The sequence below is a fragment of the Macaca nemestrina genome, chromosome 9 (genome assembly GCF_043159975.1).
Source record: "Macaca nemestrina isolate mMacNem1 chromosome 9, mMacNem.hap1, whole genome shotgun sequence".
Taxonomy (NCBI): Eukaryota; Metazoa; Chordata; class Mammalia; order Primates; family Cercopithecidae; genus Macaca; species Macaca nemestrina.
Window position 1 is genome coordinate 15,137,740 of NC_092133.1, and position 23,703 is coordinate 15,161,442.

Consider the following 23,703-nt stretch of genomic DNA (forward strand, 5'->3'; position numbering starts at 1 on the left):
CCCGGCCGTTTTCTGATTAATTAATATCTCTTTTTAATATTTACTCTCTTGCTTTTCTTAAATTTGCTGTGCTGCAAGGAACATTTTCCCCTTTTGTTGAAATCAGAAAACTCATCTTTTTTTCCTAGAAAAATTTCATGATGTTTTATTAACAAGATTATCATCACACAGTGGCAAAGCCTTTCATGATTGTCTTTCAGTTAATCCATTTACACATTCAGTAAAGGAAATTTATTTTTTGAAAGGAGCATGCTATGAATGGTTACATTAAATGTCTTTAGAGATATTTAGGCTATTATAGAAGATCAGTTTATAATTCATATCAAGCATTATAGGTAACAGTTTCATTTTTATCTCACTATCTGAACTGTCAATTTTCACATGTGTGCATATATGGGAGCCCATCTTCATTTGTCTTCCATTTGCATTTAAAAGCTCTGTTTAGCCTAACTCTTCTCAATATGATCTTGTGTCCCATTGTGCTATTTCAGAATAATAATAGCTCAGGATTTAGGGCTGTGGAGGCCTAGTTTTAAATGAAAATCTTTTTAATGGAGAAAAGGCAAGTAAAACAACAAGTATTTATTCAGCAACCAAGTGTTCAATGCTGGGATGGCAGGTAAGTGTGTTAGAAAAGTAGAGAAAACATCCTTGCCTTTGAGAAGCACATACTTCTGTCCATTATACACTTAGGAATGTGCAAGCTACTTTTCATGTACTTTGTGATAATTCTTATAATGACTTCTCACAAGAAAGCAAGGTAGGCATGACTGTCTCCATTTTGTAGATGAGGAGCCTGGCTTGCAAGAAGTTGAATCGTTGACCCATGGACACATAGCTAGTAAGCAGTAGGTTTGGTATTCATACTGAGGTCTCTTTGAATCTGAAACCCACACTTCTTCCTGTTCTTGGTGATTTTCAAACTTCCAGAGTCTCAAAGAATATAACCAGCCCTATATCCCACCTTCTGGGTGATAATCTGGACACTTTCTACTGAACTGATCAACACTAGACTAGATTTTCTTTCACCTGTATTATATATTAGGCTTTACGTAATATTTCATTTGAAGACAGTCTTGTGGAGGTGTTTCCTTTCACAATAAAAAATTGTTCTAACTAGTGTCCCAGTTCCTGTCAAAATGGCATGTATTGAGTTAGCTCTTCTCTGATAGTAATAATAAAAGCTGGAGGAAAAATTATCCACATTATGGATATAGATATATGTACAGTTATAGTTCAGGAGGTTGGTTTCCTGGATACCAAAATCTGTAGATGCTTAAGTTCCTGATAGAAAGTGTTGTAGTTTTTGGCCGGGCGCAGTGGCTTATGCCTGTAATCCCAGCACTTTGGGAGGCCGAGGCTGGCGGATCACGACGTCAGGAGATTGAGACCATCCTAGCTAACACGGTGAAACCCCGTTTCTACTAAAAGTACAATAAATTAACCAGGCATGGTGGCCGGTGCTTGTAGTCCCAGTTACTCGGGAGGCTGAGGCGGGAGAATGGCGTGAACCCGGGAGGCGGAGCTTGAAGTGAGCCGATACTGTGCCAATGCACTCCACCCTGGGCACAGAGCGAGACTCCATCTCAAACAAAAAGAAAAAAAAAGAAAAAAAAAGAAAAAAAGTGTTGTTTTTGCATATAACCTATGCACATCTTCCCGTATACTTTAAATTATCTCTAGATTACTTATAATACATAATACAATGCAAATCCGATGTAAATAGTTATCCTGTGTTTTAAATTTATATTGTTTTTATTGCTGTATTGTTATTTTTAATTTTTATTTTCTGAATATTTTCAATTTGTGGTTGGTTGAATCTGTGAATGTGAAACCCACCGATGTGGAGGCTGAAATACAGATGTGAAGGCCCTGGAGAGCAGCCAAAACAGGCAGGAACTGAAGGAAGCACAATCCCTGAATGAAAGGAAATACTTGAAGTGAGTTCCATGCTTAGATACTCACCTCAGCTTTCCCCCTAAGGGCGAGCACATTCCAGTTCAATAACCAGTAGGTCTTCACCAAGCAGAAAGCTATAATCTGACTGGGCCAAGGAGACAATGGATGGAGTCTGAGTCTGCCAGAGCAGGAAAGGATTGAGGAAGAAAATTCTGGAAGACTTAGCTACAATGAGAGGAGCTCTAAAATGCCTCGTAGGTCATTCGCTGTCTCCTGAGATTTCCACATACAGAGTGATTCCAAAGAGCCAAGCAGAAAGCAGCAGTTGAGAGGCTGGATTTCTGAGTAGAGATCCCAAAGCTTACCATTGCTGAGGAGCTAGAAATTGGAATTTAAGTTCTTTCAAATTGGGAGAGGTTTGGTTAATGCCTCAGATTCTCTGTTAAGATCTCAGAAGGACCATGCTCTATAAGAGAAGGAAAAACTGAAAGAGATGATCTCTAAGAAAGTCTTAAAACTTCCTTTCAATAGAATAAGGTGATCTGCTGACTTACCAAAACGAAAAAGAAGAAAAATATTAACCATTTGGGAGAGAGATGACATAATTCAGAGCGTCACATTTTTGTTTTGATTCACAATGTCTATTACTTAATAAAAACTATAAAAATGATTTAAACATATTATTTTTTGAGACAGTCTCTCTCTTTTGCTGAGGTTGGAGTACAGTGGCACTAGCTCAGATCACTGCAACCTCCACTTCCTGGGTTTAAACAATTCGCATGCCTCAGTCAACTGAGTAGCTTGGACTACAGGTGCACGCCACTACACCTGGCTAAGTTTTTTTTGTATTTTTGGTAAAGATGAAGTTTCACCATGTTGGTCAGGCTGGTCTCGAACTCCTGGCCTCAAGTGATCTGCCTGCCTTTGGCCTCCCAAAGTGTTGAGATGACAGGCATAAGCCACCACCCCCAGCCTAAAAAAGGTTATTTAACTAGAAATTAAGAGAAATAATATCAATAAAACAGACCAGACCGGGTGCAGTGACTCATGTCTGTAATCCCAGCACTTTGGGAGGCTGAGGCGGGCGGATCACCTGAGGTCAGGAGTTTGAGACCAGCCTGGCCAACATGGTGAAACCCTGTCTCTACTAAAAATACAAAAACTAGCTGGGCATGGTAGTGGGCACCTGTAATTCCAGCTAGGCAGGAGGCTGGAGGCAGGACAGTTGGAGGCAGGGGTTGCAGTGAGCTGAGATTGCGCCACTGGACTCCAGCCTGGGTGACAGAGTGAGACTCCCTCTGAAACAAAAACAAAAACAAAAACAGAAACAGACCAACAGGTGATTCAGATAATTTCTCAGGAGCCAGATTTTAAATAATGATTAGTAAGTTCAAGAAAATGAAGATAAAAATGTAGAATTTAAACAGTAACCTGGATTCCATAAAAAAGAGTCCAGTGGAAATTCTAGAATTAAAAAATACAATGCCTAAAATTGGGAATTCAGTAGTAGATTGGACATGGCAGGACACAATGAAATAGAATGTAGGTCAGTAGAAAGTATCCAGATTGACACACACACACAGAAAATGGTATATAAAATAGAGGAAAAAAGGATAAGATAGTAAGTGGTAGGTCTAACATTTGTTTACTAAGAGTTCCAGAAGGAAAGGAGGCAGAGAATAGGACAGAAGTAATATTTGAAGAAATAATGCTTGAGAATTTCCAAAAACTGATGAAAGACATTGAATAATAAATTCAAGAATATGAGTCTCGAATAGAATAAATAAATATAAAAATTACATTTAGGCATAGTTAATTTCTGAAAACCAAGGACAAAGAGAGAATCTTAAAAGGAGTTAGAGAAAAAAGGCACATTACCTTCAGAGGAACAAAGATTGGAATGATGGCTTACTTTTCAACAAAACCTGTGGCAGTCTGAAGAAAATGTAATGACATCTTTACAGAACTGAAAGAAAATAAATGTCAACCTAGAATTATATAGCCAGCAAAAATATTCTTAAAAATGTAGGAAAAATAAAGATGTTTTCAGATAACCAAAGCTGAGAGAATTTAAAGCTAGCTGACTTGTACTACAGGTAATATTAAAAACAATTGGTAGAGGAATGAATTCAGAGGGAAGCACAGACATGCAGGAAGGAATAAAGAATACCAGGATGCGTAAATATGTGAGTAAACATAAATGGATATTGACTATTTAAGACAAGACTGATAATAATACATGGTATGGCTTAAAATATATGCAGAAGTAAGATGTCTGACATCAATAGCATGAAAGAGAGGAGAGGGCTAAATGGAGATTAATTGTAAAATTCTCATTTTTTTGAAGTGGCAAGAGTACTAAGTTAAAGTATATTCTAATAAGTCAAATGTGTGTGTTTTTCATTCAGTATCCAAACTGAAAAGCTGATAGTGGAGAAAAATATAAAATGCTTACCAAAAGAAGGTAAGAAAAAATGAAGGAAGAAAGAACAAATGGGGTAGGTAAAAAAGAGCAAGATAGTAGGTCTAAGCCCAACAGTATAATCAATTTCATTAAATGTAAATTGATTCAATTCGATTAAACCATCCAGTGTGGTAGCAAGTAGGCACAGGTGGCTAGTTAAATTTAAATAAATTAATATTAAACACAATTAAAAGTTTAGTTCCTCATTTGAACTAGCCATGTTTCAAGCGCTCAAAAGTCATATATAGCTTGTGGCCACTGAATTAGACAGCATAGATATAGAATGTTTCCATAATCACAGAAAATGCTATTTGATGATGCTGGAATGAAAACTCTAATTACAAGCAAAAGTTATCAGACCAGATTAAAAACCCAATTATATGCTATTTGTAAGAGAAATGCTAATAGAGTAAGGACACAGGTATATATACATATAAGTGAGTATCTTAATTAAATTTTTTTTCAGCTTTGTTAAGGTGTAATAGACAAAAATATTTATAGTCAAGGTGTGCAATGTTTTGATAGATGTAAACAGTATAAAATAATTATTGCAATTATGCTATTAAAATATCTAATACTTTGTGTAGGTATGTTTTTGTAGTAAGAATATTGAAGATCTACTCTCTTAGCAAATTTCAAGTATATAGTACATTATTATTAACTCTAGTCACTATGCTGTAAAATAGGTCTCCAGAACTTATTCATTATATAACTGCAAATTTGTACACTTTGACCAAGATTTCCCTGTTTTCCCCACCACTCAACCCCTGATAACCACCGTTCTATTTTCTGATTGAGTTAGACTATTTTAGGTTCCACGTATAAGTGAGATCATGCAGCATTTGCCTGGACAAATACATTGATATATTTAAAGTAATGGGATGGAAAAAGATATGCCACAAAAACAATATCCAAAAAAAAGTTGGTCTGGCCATATTAATACCAGGTGAAGTAGACTCTAAGGCAAAAATTTTAACTAGAGATAGAGAATAAACTTCATGATGATGAAAGGATCAATTTAACAAGAAAATTCAACAACCCTGTATATATATGTACTAATAATATAGTTTCAAAATAAAAGTTGATAGAACTAAAAGAAGAAATACATGATTTTACAATTATAGTTGCAGATTTTAACATCCCTCTCAGCAACTGATAGAATAAATAAAGAATTCAGTAAAGGCAGAGATTAGATTAACACAATTAACTAGCTTGATCTAATTGACATTTATGGAACCCACACACAAACTGAAGAATACACATAGCTTTCAGTATTCACCAAGATAGATCACACACCGAATGATAAAGCAAGCCTCAACATATTTAAAATGATTAAAACCATAGTATATTTCTGAACACAGTAGGATTAAATGAGAAATCAACAAAAGAAAGAAAATTTGAAAATCCCTAAGTACTTGGAAGTTAAGCAACATATTCTTAAGTAACTCATGGGTTAAAGAAGAAATAATAAGAGAAATTAGAAAATATTTGGATGGAAGGAAAATGAAAACATGTTGCATCCAAACCTGTGAGACACAGCTTAAACGGTGCTTAGAGGAAAATTTATAGCTTTAAATGCATATAATAAAAAAGAAGACAGATGGAAAATCAATGATCTAAGATTTCATTTCAAGAAGCTAGAAAAATAAAACTTCAGCAAATTAAACCCAATGAAAGTAGACGAAAGGAGACAATAGAGGAGAGAGCATAAATCCGTGATATAAAAAGCAAACATACAGTAAAGAAAATTTGAAAAGATTAATGTTGAGTATTTGGGTACGTTAATAATCTTGAGAAAACCCTAGCAAAACTTATCAAGAGGAACAAGAGAAAACACATATTATCAATAAGAATAAGAGAGGAGGGAACACGACTATATATCCCATAGACATTAATAAAGTAAGATATTATGAACAGCTGTACAACAATGAATTTGACAATTTGCATGAAATGAATAAAATTATTTGAATAGCACAACTTCCCAAAACTCACACAAAAAATATTTGAAAATCTGAAAACTACAACATTTGATAAGGAAATTGAACCCATAACTAAAAGTCTTTCCTCAAGGAAAGTTCATTACTCAGATGACTTTACTGAGAAGTGTTCAAATATATAAGGAAGAAATAATACTAATTTTACAAATGTTTCCAGATCATAGAAAAAGAAGGGATACTTTCTAATTTGTTTTATGGGGCTAGTATAACTCTCACAACAAAACCGATGGAAACATTATCAGCCAACATCTCTTATAAACAGACACAAAAATCCTCAGAAAAATTTTAGCTATGTGAATTCAGTTATGTATAAAACTGATACTTTATGTGATCAAGTGGGATTTGTCCAGGAACATATTAGGTTGTTGCATTAGTTTTTGTCATTAGTTTGGCAAAAGCCGTAATAATTACTTTTGCACCTACCTAATAAAATTGACTTAATATTTCAAAATTAATGGATATAATTCACACAATAACAGAATAAAAGAAATAAATCATCTAACCATCTCGATAGATATAGGAAAATTATTTAAAATACAAGAACTATTCATGAAAAGATTTCTTAAGGAGAACATACAACGCATTACCCATAGGCAAAAAGTTTGATAAAATTAAGAATTTTCTGTTCAAAAAATGCATCATTAAGAGGGTGAAAAGGCAAATCACAGATTGGGAAAAGATATTTGCATTACATATGTCTGACAAAGAACTGGTATCCAGAGTGTATAAGGAACTAATACAAATTGATAAGAAGAGATCATCACTTTTTAAAAAATGGGCAAAAGGTTTGAATAGGCATTTGACAAAAGAGAATATTTAAATGTCCAATGAACATGTGAAAAGGTGCTCAACATCATTAATTACCAAAGAAATGCAATGAAAATTATAAAATTACAATGGGATGCCACAACACACCCACCAGAATGTCTAAAATTTAAAAGTCTGACAATATCAAGGGTTGCCAAAGACACGGAATAACTAGACCTCCTATACATTGCTGGTGAGAGTGTAAATTGGCACAACTGCTTTGGAAAATTACTATTTGGTGGTATCTGCTAAAGCTAACCACACACCTTACACTGTGACCCAGTAATTCTACACTTAGATATATACTCAAGAGAAATGATTTCATATGCCCACAAAAGGACATATCCAAGAATGTTCATAGAAGAACATGCATATATTCTTTGTTCGTAATAGTAAAAAACTGGAAATAACCCAAATATCCATCGATAGTAGAATGGATAAATTGCAACATATTCATACACCACCATATCATATAGCCATAAAAAAGACAACTGTTGCATGCAATAACATGGCTAAATCTAGACATTACATTGAGTGAAAGAAGCCAACATACAAAAGTATGTACTAGTTGATTCCATTCATTTAAAGTTCAAGAACAGACACAATTTATTATGGTGTTAGAAACTAGAATATTAGTTTCCTATTCAATAGGTGTATTGACTGGGAAAGTGGCAGCAGGCCTTCTAGGGGCTGAAAGTGTCCTGTGTCTTGATCTGGGTATGGCCACTCATGTATATACAAAAGTAACAATTCATCAGACTACACCTTTGAGATGCATTTAAGATTTGGGAACATTATCCCATGCATTTTGTATTTTCTAAAATTGCTCCAACTAGGAATCTGTCACAGCAATCCAGGCAAGGTAGATTCTCTTGGATGAATTGTGAGCCATGGACTAAAGCAAGCAAACAGGCATGCAGACATTTGAAATTGTTGCCATCATAAACCTGGCCAGTGGCTCCCCACTCCTGCTCCCAATTCTGACCAAAGCCCTCTCCCTCCTTCTCAATTTAAACCACAATGCAGAGAAAAGAAAAGGAAGGAAAAAGAGGAAGAAGTAAAGAGGAAATAGTGGGCAGGGGACAACAGAGTGAATTAGATTTGTTCATAAATTGGGGAGCAAAATTAGAGCTGCCAAGGGGAGGACTAGTGCTGACCCTGAATCACATGGTCACACAGTCACCTTGGAGTACAGTCAGCCGCGATGGAGTTTGGCTCTGGGCACGTATCCATAGGGCTGTGAAGTCCTATGGGAACAGGCTGGAGAGTGAGGAATTCTTCCGTTTTCCTCCTACCAGGGGTCAGAGGCAGAGGAAAAGAGGCTGTATATGACAGCACGTGCTACCCACCCATAAGTCCAATCTTACGGACATCGGAGGCTTAAAGAGTCTGTTTCTGGCAGTCCTGTAACAATACCAGCTGTTCAAAATCTGACTCCATTGGTCCTGAGATACCCTCTCAGAGACACTCAAAGCTATATGGAGTTTTTAAACTTTTATACACTTATTCACTGTCACAAAAAATGAGGATGTTCATTAGATAAACTACACACACACACACACCACACACTCTTAAAGTCCTGAGAAGTCTCTTAGAAAAAGATCCAGTTGTGAGTTTGCGGAAATTGAATCTTATACCCTTGGAGCTGCATTTGACAGTAAAACTTCACTTAACACAAAGATCTTTCCAAAGGATATTGGGCTTGAGTTTCCTGGATGACACAGTGCAGGACACAATAGTCTTTCTTGTGGCCAACTCTTGATGTTTGAAACATTTCTAAAAGCTATTAATGTGTTCTCTCCCCCATCCTTTTCTAACTTATTAGGTAAAATAGCCCTATCATAATTAAATTTCTCCTTCAAGACCCAGGATGTTGGGGTCTCAGCCATGATGCTTATCATTCCACAATGATAATTTGTCTTCACCCAGGATCAGAGAGGAAAGTACATGGAAGAACATTCATGGTTCCCGGCCCATATCTTAGTGAAATATATCCTTTAAATGAACGTCTACCCCGTCTCTGACCCCCCAAATTTGTGCCTTTTTTTCTAAGATGTTTTTAAAAATCCAGTTTAGTGAAGATCTGGGTTAATTTCAGCTTCAATTTACTGTAAGATTTTGAGTTTCTGAAAGGAGTAAGGATAGAGAAAGAGGGAAAGACAAGGAGTACCTGGAGAGTCATGATTCCTTCCTGTCTGCCTCTGCCCAGTTGCCTAGTCCACTGGCCAATGGTGATTTAACATATGTTCAAGTCCATCTTCCAACCTACTCACTGGAAATGGGGTACAATGTCCATAGGGAGCTTTGCCTCCCACCAATATGGATGGAAACACCAGAATCTCTGCAGAGCCCAGCAGAGAAACAGAGGCAGCTGGTCTACCCAGGGGGATGAGCAAAGAAGGGGTGGGAGAAACAAATTCTTGGTCTGAATACTCCTTCTCCTTCCTGATTCCTGGCTCATTCCTCCCACTCCTCTTATTATAGCAGCAGCACCAAGCCCAGCTCCTATGTATATGGCTGCCATGTAGGTAACAAACCGGTGGCTTGTCCAGTTGTGAAGTGATAGTCACACCAAGGTCAAAGGTCTAGCAGTGACCTTGAAGGTCATTTCAGGGGAGCCATCCATATCCGATGATGGATTAGTTAGCAATGCCTCCTTGAGGAATTTCCCTGCTTTTTTCCATGGTCAAAAAATAATCTAAAAATTTGCATAATTGCATTTCTGTTTCCCATTTGAAAGGATAAAGTGAAGTGCCACATTTCCACCAAAGGACGTCCTGCCAACAAGCTCCGGCCCGGAGGGCTTCTCTGGGCCTGCTGCTGCATTACAGCCATGTCGTAGGCAGTCCAGGGCCACTGGCTGCCTGTGTAGACCCAGTCAGTGGGTGGAGGAGAGAGACCTTCAATATATGGCTCAATGGAAATTCCAAATAGACAGAAAACAGTCTTAAATCTGATAGATGAAATTTCTATAATTTCTTGCTAAAATAATATAAGATTTTGGATAGGTCTTTAAAGGGCAATTTGACAATAAATATCGAACATGTTCCAGACAATTTTTTTGAGACAGAGTTTCACTCTTGTTGCCCAGGCTGGAGTGCAGTGGCGCGATCTTGGCTCACCACATTTGCCTCCTGGGTTCAGGCAATTCTCCTGCCTCAGCCTCCTGAGTAGCTGGGATTACAGGCATGCACCATCATGCCCGGCTAATGTTTTGTATTTTTAGTAGAGACAGGGTTTCTCCTTGTTGGTCAGACTGGTCTTGAACTCCTGGCCTCAGGTGATCTGCCCCCCTCAGCCTCCCAAAGTGCTGGGATTACAGGCGTGAGCCACCTCACCAGGCCCAGACAATTTTTAAAAACTTATTTTTAACTAGAAGAGACATGGGTAGAAAAAGAAAGTAGAATAGCCTGTGCATCCCACTATCAGCCAGTAATAATAATAATAATTGCTATCATTTATTAATATCTCCCACATACCAGATGCTTGACACACATGCATTATCAAACCCAATAAAGAAATTGAGACTGAGGATGTGAAGGGGGCCTTGCTCAACATCTTTCAGGTTGGAAATAGTAGGAGGGGATTTACACCCAGGTTTCTCTGCTCCAGGGTTAAAGTACTTCATGTAATGTCACAGTGCTCTCATCATAGGCATGTGGTTATCTCCAAGACTAAATGTCAGAGATCTCTTGTTTTTTTATTCACTGGGTATCTCCTTTGAAGACATCAGCTGGTTCTGAGAGCAGGTGTCTTAGTTTGGGCAACTATAACAAAATACCATAGACCAGGTGGCTTATATAAAACAGAAATTTATGTCTCACAGTTTTAGAGGCTGGGAAGTCCAAGATCAAGGCACTGGCAGATTTATTAATAGCATCTGGTGAGAGCCTGCTTCTGCATTCATACAGGACTTTCTCATTGTGTTCTCACATGGTAAAAGGGGGAAATAAACTCTCTGTGGTCTCTTTTATTAGGGCAATAATCCTGTTTGTGAGTGCTCTACCCTCATGATCTAATCACCTCCCAAAGGATCTACCTCTAAATACATTGGAGATTGGGCTTTAATATATGAATTTTGAGGGTATACAGACATTCAGTCTATAGCCGCTGGTACCTATGAAGATAGATGTCTTCAGGATCCAGCCTTATGCAAATGATTATTTTGAAATAGAGAAACTCTGCCTACTTCTCTTTACACTTTTATTGCTCTCAGCATCTGTCCAATTCAAAGAACTGCATGTCGTGGGCATTTTTGGCAGGAGTTCAAATGCAACTAATAAGGGCTGCATCTTTCTCCCACCTTTGGGATCTGCTGGTATCCATGGATTTGTCTAGGAGTGTTTGTATTTTAACTGGGGTAAGAAGGAGGACTTCTGGTAGTGGGAGCAGACCATGCGATAAATGGGGGAGGAAGAGGGTTGATAGGATTTGCCACTTAGCTGATCCCTTGGATAGAGTAATTGATAGGATTTGCCACTTAGCTGATCCCTTGGATAGAGTAGGAGCTACTGTGGTTGAAGGAATGAGAGTTGGAATGGACAGATTTGGTTCTATAAGGGATCTTGTTAGACTCTGGGCAAAGTCATAGCTGATTTGGGGCTCAGATGACAAAGGAAGGAGACAATAACACCCAGAGGGGGTCCGCCACCTTTAGACCAGAAGACTTGGAGAGCACTGAGGTCATGCAGGTGGCCCCTGGGGCTCTGATGATGGGAGTGTCCACAACAGGCATCTCGTGACGCTATAAGGACCCAGATGTGAGTAAGTGGAGTTGCGGCAGGAGGGGAAGTGGGGACAAATGCCACGTGGTGACTGCCACAGCATGACTGTGAGAATCCTCTTAGGGACTCCCAGAAAAATGTGTGGGACAGTCAGCAGAGAGTGATAGTCCAGTTGAAGCCGGATAGGGATTACGCTACTATCATTTTGGTGTAAAAAGGAGTGCCATTTATTCTGTAGTAATACACAGATTTGAAAGTTGAAAGGAGCTCAATTAAATATAATATTCCCACTGATCAGATGACCTGAAAACCTATCACTCAAGTTGATGGGAAACAGCAGGAAAACATGCTCAGACTTCCAGAGGCCTCTACTGGATACAGCCCCAATCCACTTTTCCATTTATAATTACATGTATTAACAAGTTCATGGTGGTGATGCACGAAGCAGCATATTAGTAATCAGACTGTCTTTGATGGTATAGTTAATGCTAATGTGATGATTATGTGCGAACATTTAAATATATGACACTCATTATCAAAATTTGATTTAAGGACAAGATATCAGTTTTTCCCCCTTCTAGATTCTTTCATGTTCTTTGTCTCTAAGTTCTTACGAATTCAATAGGCACATGTCTAACTCATTCCTTAATGAAAGGACCTGGCTGGCATTCTGTTTGCTGTGACTGCCAGTCATCCTCAGTTCTCTGGAATCCCTGGGACAAAGAGTTTTTCTCCAGGAAAGGCCCTGCTCCTGCCCATGGGAACTGGAATAAGAAATTGAAATGCAAGGGACAGCATGGAGAGGAGAAAGACTGGCTGGGTAGGACGAGGTTTGCACAAAGCAGTTAACCTCTCTGGGATTCAATTTCTCACTTATAGAGTTGGATAAAGCTGGGCATGGTGGCTTATACCTGCAATCCCTGTACTTTGGGAGGCTGAGGTGGGAGGATCCCTTGAGCCTAGGAGTTTGAGACCAGTCTGGGCAACATAGTAAGACCTTATCTCTAGAAAAAATGAACAAAATTGTCTGGATGTCATGATGCATGCCTGTAGTCCCAGCTACTCAAGAGGCTGAGTTGGGAGGATTGCTTGAGTCCAAGGAGGTGGGGTCGTCAGTGAGCCAAGATCACACTCCTGCACTCCAGTCTGGGTGGCAGAGTGAGACCCTGTCTTGGAAAAAAAAAAAAAAAAGATAAGGTAAATGAGATGATAATCAAATGTCAACTGATAGAGGACAGAGTGAATAAATTATGGGGGATACAATGAAATACTGCACAACTCTTAGATCAAGACAGGTACATCTCTTTGTTTTGACAGGTGCAAAATTTGTTGTTTGATAAAAATATTTCACATATAGTATGATTCTATTTTTAAAAAATAATTAAAATATGCACATGAACAAAAGCTGCCTGGGGGAGTATGCACTGAACCACTATTGACATTTAACTCTGAGAGGTGAGGCTATTGCGGACTTTTGCTTATTAGAGCAAATATTTCTGTAATATTTTGAACATCTTACAATATGCAAATATTTCTTTTGAACGCATGTAATATATAAGTAAAAATTATAATATAAGTATATTATAACTTAGGTATATAAGTAATGTAAGTAAATATAAGTAATATAAATCTTATATTTGTTGGGGTCCGTGTGTTTCCTAAACAAAGGAATGAACACACAAGACAACACTAGACAAGACAAACATGGCGGCTGCCTCGAATGGCACGCTCTGCTTTATTTTATACAGTCGTTTGTGGAATGTTGCCAAGTCACAAGACACATTGTTGTTTTTCTGACCTTTCCCTGACTTTCTGGATTTTCAAGATGTTTACACATAAACAAGCCCCCAACGCCCTGCTTCCTTTGCAAGAGCAGGACTTACTGGGAACGCCCTGCTTCGTTTGCAAGAGCAGGACAAGAGCAGGACAAGAGCAGGAACGTCTCGTTTGCGAGCACGTAGTCCTCTACATATATTTACTTATAAGTATATAAGAAAATATAAGTAAAATATAAGTAAAAATTAACAAAAAACTAGAGCCAAACCTGGCTTTTCCCCATGTTCCCTTAATGCTTTAAATATTAGGTTGGTGAAAAAGTAACTGTGGCTTTTGCAATTTTATAGCAAATACTTCTGCACCAACCTGTAACACTTTTCTAAGGCCACTGTCCTTTCTGCAGCTCTGTACCATCATGGGAATTTGGGACAAACCAGGTCTTTGAGGGTGCTGAGAAATATTATTTAGAGCACAAAATCAGGGTTGGAGCAATGGGAATGACTGCCCATGTACGGTTTGTATGAAATGTATGTAGAAAACACAACAGCTCTGCGGGTGCTTGTGGGGCAGCGGGATCTGTTGAGTAGCTCACTGATACGTTGTCCCTGATGCTCTAAAGGAGGAGCGGCATCTTCCTTCCTCTGGCCTGAGCAGGTACCCAGCCTTTCCCAGGCGGGCCTCTCTGGCTTCGTTTGCTATGATGTTTCACAGTAAAAAAATGTCAACTGGCAGGCACATGGGAGGTAACTCCCTGACCCATCTTGGCTTTGTTTGGGGAGCTAGGCCTTTGGAGAAGCCATGTGAGGTTGCAGAGGTGGCTCATGCTAGAAGGTGAGCTTGAGTTCCCCCAGGACTGGGAAGGGATGGATCGGATATGCCAGCTGCAGTCCACAAGGGCTGTATACATGTGGGCTGCTGTGGAGAAACTACTAAACCCAAGGTCTGGGATGCAGAAGTGAGGGAGTCTCTAAGCCATCAGTGTGGGGAGAGGGTGCTGGGGAGCACTCCTGGGTCCACTCAGGCATCTGGGGATGAAGACTAGCCCTATGGGCGCATCACTTGGCAGAGGAGGCAATGATTTTCTGGAAAAACGTGTCCTGTTGGGCCTGGACTTGGAGGACTGGGGACACAAGGTGGGAGGTCAAGAGAAAGAAGTCAGGGAGGAGGCTGAGAGTGAGGTTGGGGTGAGGGGGCACTGGGAGATGTGGTGGAGAGTAGAGATGTAGGGAAGACCCAGAAGCCAAAGGCTGAATTGGAATCAGAAGCCAGTCAGGAACCAGACAAAGAGCTGTATTGGACAGGACCAGAGTACTGAAAGATGACACTGACTGTCACCATGTTCCAGGCATTGTGGTAAGCATGAAGCTTTTTGTGGACTATCTCGTTTCTGCCTCTGCAAGCCTATGAGGTAGTTGTCACTAATGCCCCCAGCTATAGAGTGTGCGGTGCCTGGGTACCCCAAACAGAGCTGCTGCAAGTGGAAAATGTCTTTGAAGTCTACTGTTTGATCTTTAAAAATTGTAGGGATTTTTGTATCCTACTGGATAACACATATGTGTTTGTTTTAATTTAAACGTCCTTAAAATTGCTGCCATTTTCCTCCTAAATCTTTGAATAAGTGTGCCATGTTTCTCCTTCTGTTCAAACACCTGGATCACCACTGGGCACCCTCTGGGATTCACTGGGAGACTGACACCCCACATTGCTGACTCATTCAAGGCCCTTCTCAAGTGGTTTCGATCCACATTTCCAAGGCTTTCGCCCCTACTTCCCTACCATTCCCTACGATGCTGCTGTGGAGCTCTGTTTGTTGCTCTAGGACCAAGGAAGGCACAGTTCAGCTTCCCACCTTGGCTCTTGCTGTTTCCTACCCTTGGAATGCCATATCCCTCTAACCCATGTCTCCCAGGCTGGCTTTCCAGGCTCCTCTGGGACACGCTACCTACTTCCATCTTCAGGACCCAGAAAGCACGTGCCTGTGGCAGTCACCAGTCATGCATCTTCTTTTGGTATGTGCCTGATGTTCCAGATGGTCTGTGAGGCAGGGACCTTGTCTTGTCCTCTGCTGATCCCGAGTCCACACAGCGCATGGAGCAGGTTACCCCCTGGAGCGTGTGTGGATCCAGCCACCTCCTCTTCCAGGTCAGTTCAACCTCCCAGAGCGCCATCCTCAACATGGCCAGAAGATGGCACCAAGGCTTCTGCAGTGCCGCCTGGCAGGTTTGTGTGTTTGGCTCCGGGTTGAAGGAGAGAAGCCTTATAGGTTTTGCCCGCCATCTATGACAGTCCCTTTTCTTGAGTCAGGCAGAGGCGTCCCTCTGTGATTTTTACCTGTTTGGGCAGGAGGTGAATCCTGGCTAATTCAAGTTTCTAGAAGAATCCCAGGATTCCCTGTCCATCTCAGAGAGGTGCCAGGGAAGACGAGACGGCAATGGAACGCCGGGCAGTGGAGAAATCACACCCATGTGAGCCCTGGCCTCCTCGCCCGGGCGAGCCTTAGCACTGTTCACCTCCCGAGGAGGAGCTGCAGAAGCTACGTTTTGGCAATTGAGGTGACCCCTGTCCCCCACTTCAATCCAGACATGACCCAGTTTGGGCAGGAAAATGCCTGGTGGGCAGAGTTTGACTTTCCCCCCAAAGGAAGTTGCCTGGTGAGGTTAGAAAAGACAGGGCTTCGGAGTCAAACTGGAAGCTGAATCCTGACTCCAAAAGCAAGTGGTGGCCTGACAGGTTAGCCACTTTCTGGTGTTGAGCTTTGGGCAATCTTAATGTTCCTGTCTGTAAAATGGGGTTGAGGGCATGAAATAAGAGACCATGGGAACACGTCTAGCACGTGTCTTGCATGGTGGTGAATACTGCTAGTCTCCTTCCCCATTCTGCACACACAACAGGGCAGCTGCTGTTGGTGAAGACGTATGTTTTTGGTATAGCTGAGAGACATCTACATGCAGACCTATATTTCCACTATATCTAATGCATCAACAATGGCATCTGTGGTTAACAAATACCCATGGAATACATGAATGAATTACAAGCAGAGATATGCAACATTTGTAATTTAATTACACACTTACATTTAAAAATATTTTTAACGTTAGACCTGGAAGAGCTCATAGAGATTATGTATTATAAAGTGTAAAGCAAACATTTTCTCATAACTAAGACTTTGTATTTGTCCAGAACTTTATATAATATGAAGTGCATTCATTTACCTTTGCTCCAATGGGCTTTTATGTTGGTCTCGTGAACTAAGCAGGGCATGTATTATTATCCTCATCTTACAGAGGAGGAAACCGAGGCACTGAGCACTCGGATCAGATCCCTGCCAATGCATCATTAGTGAGTCCAACAAGCATTTGCTGGTCCCCTCTTCTGTGCAGGGCACTGTATAGAGGAGACGAAGGGGCTTGGAGAAAGTGAGACATGGCTCAGCCCTTGGGAGATCAAGGCAGAGCAGGCCCAAGAGGTCCCAAGCTCCTCCTACCACATCAGGCTCCTGATCACAGTGGCTGGTCAGGAAGCTTTCACTTCCACATGGTAGAAGAGCAGTTCCAATGAGCTAAGTAAAATAGGCACTTCATGGGCTTTTATGTCCTTTGAAATTAAGAAATGGAATTGGCATCAGGCATAGCTGTATATAGGAACTCAAAGGTGATCACTGGGATTCTTTTTTCTCATTTCCATCTCTTGACTCTACCTTTCTCTTTATGTTGTTTTCCTTTTCTCTGCCAGCAAGAGGCTTCACCAGGGGGCCAGAGAAGATAGCCATCAGCAAGCCTGACACAGGTACAGCAGTACTTGACCTTGAAGGCAATAGACAACCTTTTCCACCTGGGTAAAACTCTTTCCCTAGTGCTTGTGCTTAAGTCATATGCTCACTCCTGGACTAAAGTGAATGGGTCACTCTCATTAGCCAGCCAGAACATGTGCTAACCTCTGTGGCAGGGCACCATGACTGATTGGTACTGCGTGGAATAGGGGAAGGGAGGTTGCCTACAGGAGGGGATAATGGGATGACAACCAATAACTGCCTACCACACATATTACCCTGTTCTGCTTACCAGGGGGGCCAGTGGCTCTTAAGAGATACGAAGGGGGCCTGTCTCAGAAGAAAAGCAGTAATTGACCAGAGATGAAACATTTTCCCTGGGATGATGGGGTGCTGGCCCTGTGCCTGTGTAGGGCATCCCAGGTAGGCACCTTGGCAGCATTAGGGCCTGACCCGGGGAGGGATGCCCTAGGAAATGACAAGTGGGTAGGAAGATGCTCCGTGCATTGATCTGACCACACTGCTGGAAAGTGCAGCTGTATTACCTTAGAAAAATAGAAGTCAGCTGTTTAGGAACATCATCTGATAAGGCCATTAGAGATTGTCTAAGCCAATGGTGTGAAATATATTACTTAGCAGCTGTATCAGTTAGCCATTACTGCAAAACCAAAACAAAAAGCAAAAATGAAAAGACAAACAAACTCCAAATCTTGGTGACTTAAACAGAAAGCATTTACTTAATTCGTGAATGTGCAGGTTGGTTGAGCTGTTCTTATCAGGGGCTGGATTTACTCATGTGTCTGCGATCAGTTGCCTATCTGCTTGTGTAGGAGGATTGGCTAGCTGTCAGCTGAGTCTTTCGCATGTATAGGAGCTCAGCTGGGAAGGCTGGAGTGGATCATGATTGTTGTGGTCTTTCATCTTCTTCCAGCAGGTTAGCCCGTGCTTCCTCATGTAGCAACTGGCTTTCATGAGCACCCAGAGAACAAGCCCCAATGTGCAAGCACTTTTAAAATCTCTGTGTCATGTTTCCTAATGTCCTATTGTCCAAGCGAGACACATGGCCAATTCAGACGAGATTGGGTATGTGTAGGGTGGTATGGATATAGACACATGGCCAATTCAGAGTCAGTGTGAAAGGGACAAAATCTGTAGCCATTTCAGAATCTACTATGGTAGCGAAACCATTTTTCAAATGAAATCTGTCTTAGAACTACATCTCCTAAAACAGATATTCCCCAGATAGTGCAGGGGTGGGGTGCCCTTGGCAGCTCCTAGGCATCTGTATTAGTCAGGGTTCTCTAGAGGGACAGAACTAATAGGATAGAGGTATATATAAAGGGGAATTTATTAAGGATATTGACTCACATGATCACAAGGTGAGGTCACACAATAGTCCATCTTCAAACTGAGGAGCAAGGAAGCCAGCCTAAGTCCTAAAGCTGAAGACTCTGATGTTTGAGAGCAGAAAGCATTCAGCATGGGAGAAAGATGTAGCCAGATAAGACTTAACCAATATAGTCTTTTCACCTTCTTCTGCCTGCTTTTATTCTGGCCGTGCTGGCAGCTGATTAGATGGTGCCCACGAGGATTGAGGGTGGGTCTGCCTTTCCCAATCCACTGACTCAAATATTAATCTCCTTCGACAACACCCTCCCAGACACACCCAGGAACAATACTTTGTATTCTTCAGTCCAATCAAGTTGACACTCAGTTTATTAACCATCACAGCATCTCCAGGGTTCCAAAGAATGGGGTTTGAAATCTACAAGTCATGTATAAACCCCTCATTGTACAGATGAGGAGTCTGAGGCTTAACAGGTGCCCAAGGTTGCACAGCTCATTAGAGGTAGAGCTGTCTTTTCTTGATCACATTTCTACTCCCACAATATATGATGTGAATCATTAGCGTATTGCAGTTGGAGAAGACTATAATGCCGAATAATTTTGGAGATGGTGTTTCCTATAAGTTCCGTAAGTTTTGATTTGAGGAAGTGAGATTTAAACAGAGAGTCCAAGGAAGATGAGAAGCCAGCCTTATATAAAGTGTGGCGAAGATCATCTCATGCTATTCCAGTAAACTTCACTTCAGGTTTTTGTTTTAGTGGAGCTACAAAGTTGGTTATGAAATTTATTTGAAAGAATAATTTCAAATTATTTCTCAAGCAATAATAGAAAAAAACAAAAATGAAAGCAAAAACCAACACCTAAAATTTGGGGGGGCGGGGCAGGGGGAAGAAGAAAAACCAGCAGGGGAGAGGAATAGCTACCAGATACTGAAGTATAGTATGACTTCAATTATCAAAACGGTGTAGCATGGGTGCGTGAAGAGAGATACAGACATATAGGGCAGAATAGAAAATCTAGTAATAAACCAAATTGTATATAGAAATTAAGAATGTAAAGAAAGGCTGCATTTCAGCTCAGTGGGGGAAATGATGGATTTTTTAGTGAGTTGGGATAAGTTATCTGTATGAAAAAGAGAGCACTGGGTCCATTCCTTATGCTGAACACAAGCATAAAACTCCAAATAAACCAGATATTTAAATATAGGAAAGTGAAACCATGCAAGGGTTGGAAGAAAATCTGGGTAAATTATTCTATAATCTAGGATTAGGAAAAAAATTTACTAACGATAATACAAAATCTTAATGTAGTAAGAAAAAGATTGATAAATGTCAAAGTGGAACTTTTTCTTTTGCAGTTTATATAATACAGAATTAGTATTCCTTACTGTGCAGCCATAAAAAGGAACGAGACCATCTCCTTTGCAGAGACATGGATGGAGCTGGAAGCTGTTCTCCTTAGTAAACTAACACAGGAACAGAAAACCAGACACTGCAAGTTCTCACTTTTACGTGGGAGCTGAATGATAAAAACACATGAACACATGGATGACCGGGGTTGGTGGGGAGGAACACACACACTGGAGCCCATCAGGGGTGGGGGAGGGTGCGAAGGGAGAGCATCAGGAATAATAACTAATGGATACTAGGCTTTATACCTAGGTGATGGGATGATCTGTGCGGCAAACCACCACGGCACACGTTTACCTATGTAACAAACCTGCACATCCTGCACATGTACCCCTGAACTTAAAAGTTGAAGATTAAAAATAAAAATGAAAACAGTCCTACTAGCAAAAAATAATAAAATAATACAATAAAAAATATAATACATTTAAAATAAAGACAGAAAAGAAAAAATATCCAATGCTGAACCAAACCCTAAGAAGCAGCTTCTACACTAGCACACCCAGAGATGCTCCGAAAAGAAGGAATTAGTGTTCCTAAGATAGAAACACCACCTAAAAACAGAGAAGAGAAAGACCAACATAAATAGAATAGAAAAATGAGCAAGAGATGTAAACAGAGAATTAACAGGGAAAAAATTCAAACAAGCATATAATAAGAAGCTTAACTCTGCTCAAAAGAGAAATACAAATTAAAACTTCACAGAAATAGCCCTCTCCCAGTAATGACTGATTTGTAAGCTACTACTGGATTGAACCCTCTGTGGATAACAACAATAAAATGTGGACCAAAGCAGCTACTGGATGGTTCTGGAGTGTAAAGAGAAGCAGGCAGATTCTATTGTGGAGTTCATGCTTAGAGTAGGGGAGTTATATTGATTTAAGTTTCCTGTTTTTTTTTTTCTTTGCTTGTAGCCTGGAGGCATGTGGAGTGCTGTGTACACATGGAGTAGTGGGGGTGTTTGTGGAAAAACTAGTCTTTCTGGTCTGGAGAACAAGAGCACTGAGCAAGGTGTCTAGCCATTGGAGAGACAGGAGGGGGAATCTTACAGGAAAGAGCTAAAAAGGGTGACCTCAAGCTCTGTCTTTCCCTAGCTCTGACTGACCCCTGAAACTTGCAAGCACAGAGGCCACTCAAAGCTTCCCAGCTGAAGACAAAAAAAATCTGAGCTGAGATGGGAGCTGTGGCCCAAGAAACAAAGTTAAAGTTTGTATCCAACCAAGTCAATTAACTGCTGAAACAAAAGAAACCTTACTCATTGGTCAAGTGTAAAGGAATCCAGACTCTCCACAATCACAGTAATGGCTAAGATACAAAGACTTAAAAGGTCTACAGTATGATCCAAAATCACCTGACATACAATGAACCAGGAAAATGGGGGAAAATGGCGATTCATCCCCAAGAGAAAAGGTAATCAAACGAGACCAACCTAAGATGATCCACAGTGTTGGAATTAGTAGACAAAAATGTTAATGTAGCTATTATAAATATATCAATGACATAAAAGTATATATGCTTTCAATGAATAAAATATAGGAAATCTCAGCAAAGAAATAGAAATGATTAAAAATTCTAGAACTGAAAAGAATACAATATGTCAAATAAAAACTTACTGTACAGATTTAACAGCAAAAACAAAAGAATCAGTAAACTTGAAAACAGATCAATAAAAATTGTACAGGCCAAAAAAAGAAAGAAAAAGATTTTTTAAAAAAGAACAGAATTTCAGAGACTTGTTAGATAATATCTAACAGAATGACATATGTATATTAGGAGTTCAAGAAGAGAAGAGAAATAGGGCAAAATATATACTTGAAAAAATGATCCAAAATTTCCTAAACTTGATGAAAGACATAGATTTGCAGATTCAACTTGCTTAATGGTACTTATCCCTAAGCTGGATAAGTACAAATGAGGCCATGTCTATGCACACATTATAGTCAAACTGTTGAAAGCCAATGAGCTAATCTAGAAAGCAGAAAATGAGAAAAATGACACACTATGTATAGAGTAAAGGTGATTCAATTACAGCAAGCTTCTCATCATACATGATGGAGGCAAGAATAAAATGGAGCATTTTCAAAGGAATGAATTTTTTAAAAAGTCAAACCAGAATTCAATATCCAATAAAAATGTATTTCTGGAGTAGAGGTGAAATAATGACATTTTCATATATAAGAAAACTAACTAACTTCATCACTAGCAGACTTCAATTACAGTAAATGTTACCTCAGATCTTCAGAAAGGTGTAAAAAGCTTTGGAAATGATAAATATCTCAGTAAATATTAAAACCTATGCTTTTTCTTCCCCCTAGGCTTTAATTTCTTTATGATACATGCAATTGTTAAAAGCAAAAATTATAACACTGTCTATAACATGTAGATTATACATACATGTGTATGGTTATATTTACATACACATGTGTATATTATACATTAGTTATAGCATAAAAGACAGGGGACGTTAACTGGACAACAAGTTTTCTACAATTTAATGTGAAGTGGAATAACATTAACTGTAAGTAGGCTATAAAAAGTTAAGAATCTATGTTGTAATCTCTAGAGTAATCATCAATAAAACAATATGAAATAATATGCCTAAAAAGCCAATAAAAATGTAAATGGAATTCTATAAAATCTTCAAATAATATTTCTTAACAATCACAGAAAGAAGACACAGAGGATCTAAAAAAGCATTTACAAAATAAATAATATGATAGCACAAACTTAATCATATTAATAATCACATTACACATTAATGGAATAAACACTCCAATTAAAAAACAAAGTTTGTCGGAATGAATTAAAAAGCAAGATTCAACTATATAATGTCTACAAAGATGCACTTTAAATATGACACAGATAATTTGAGAGTAAATACATGGAAAAGATATAGCATGCAGACAGTAAACAAGGCCAAAGTGAATCTATTGATTGATACCAGATGAAATAGATTTCCACACTAAAGGAGAATTACCAGTGGCAAATGACATTTCGTAGTAAAAGCAGGTCAACTCACTGGAAGACATAACAATAGCAAAGTAGTAAATATCTAATAACAGACGTTTAAAATGCATGAGGCAAAAAGGATAGAATTAGAGAGACAAATAGACAATTCCACAATTATAGCTGAAGATTTTTACACCCCTTTAACAGCAATTGATAGAACAATAGCAAAAAAAAATCAGCAAAAGCAAAGAAAATATGAACAACACTATCAATCTTTCTGACATAATTGATATTTATAGAATGCTATATCCAAACAAATAACTTACCATATGATTCAGCAATCTACTTCTAGGTGTTTACTTAAGAGAAATGAAAACATAGGTTCTAACAAAGACTCGAATGTTTATAGTGGCATTATTTGGTGGTAAAAATATGAAAGTTGCATGTATAAAGTTATTAATTGCAGCTATATTTATAATATTAAAAAACCAGGAAGTATTCATCAGTAGGACTGGTCAAATGAACTGTGAAACATTCAAATAGTGGAGTACTATGTATGCATAAA

General features: G+C 39.4%; 1 protein-coding gene across 4 annotated transcripts in view; it reads left to right on the forward strand.

Annotated features, from left to right (window-relative positions):
- Positions 1–23,703, forward strand: part of LOC105467646 (prolactin releasing hormone receptor) — a 65,235-nt gene that overhangs the window by 40,302 nt on the left and 1,230 nt on the right. For all 4 annotated transcript variants that reach the window (XR_011607604.1, XR_011607602.1, XR_011607603.1 and 1 more), the window contains one exon: positions 17,400–17,453. The gene's annotated coding sequence lies outside the window, so the exon portion shown is untranslated. The remainder of the gene's footprint in view (positions 1–17,399; positions 17,454–23,703) is intronic.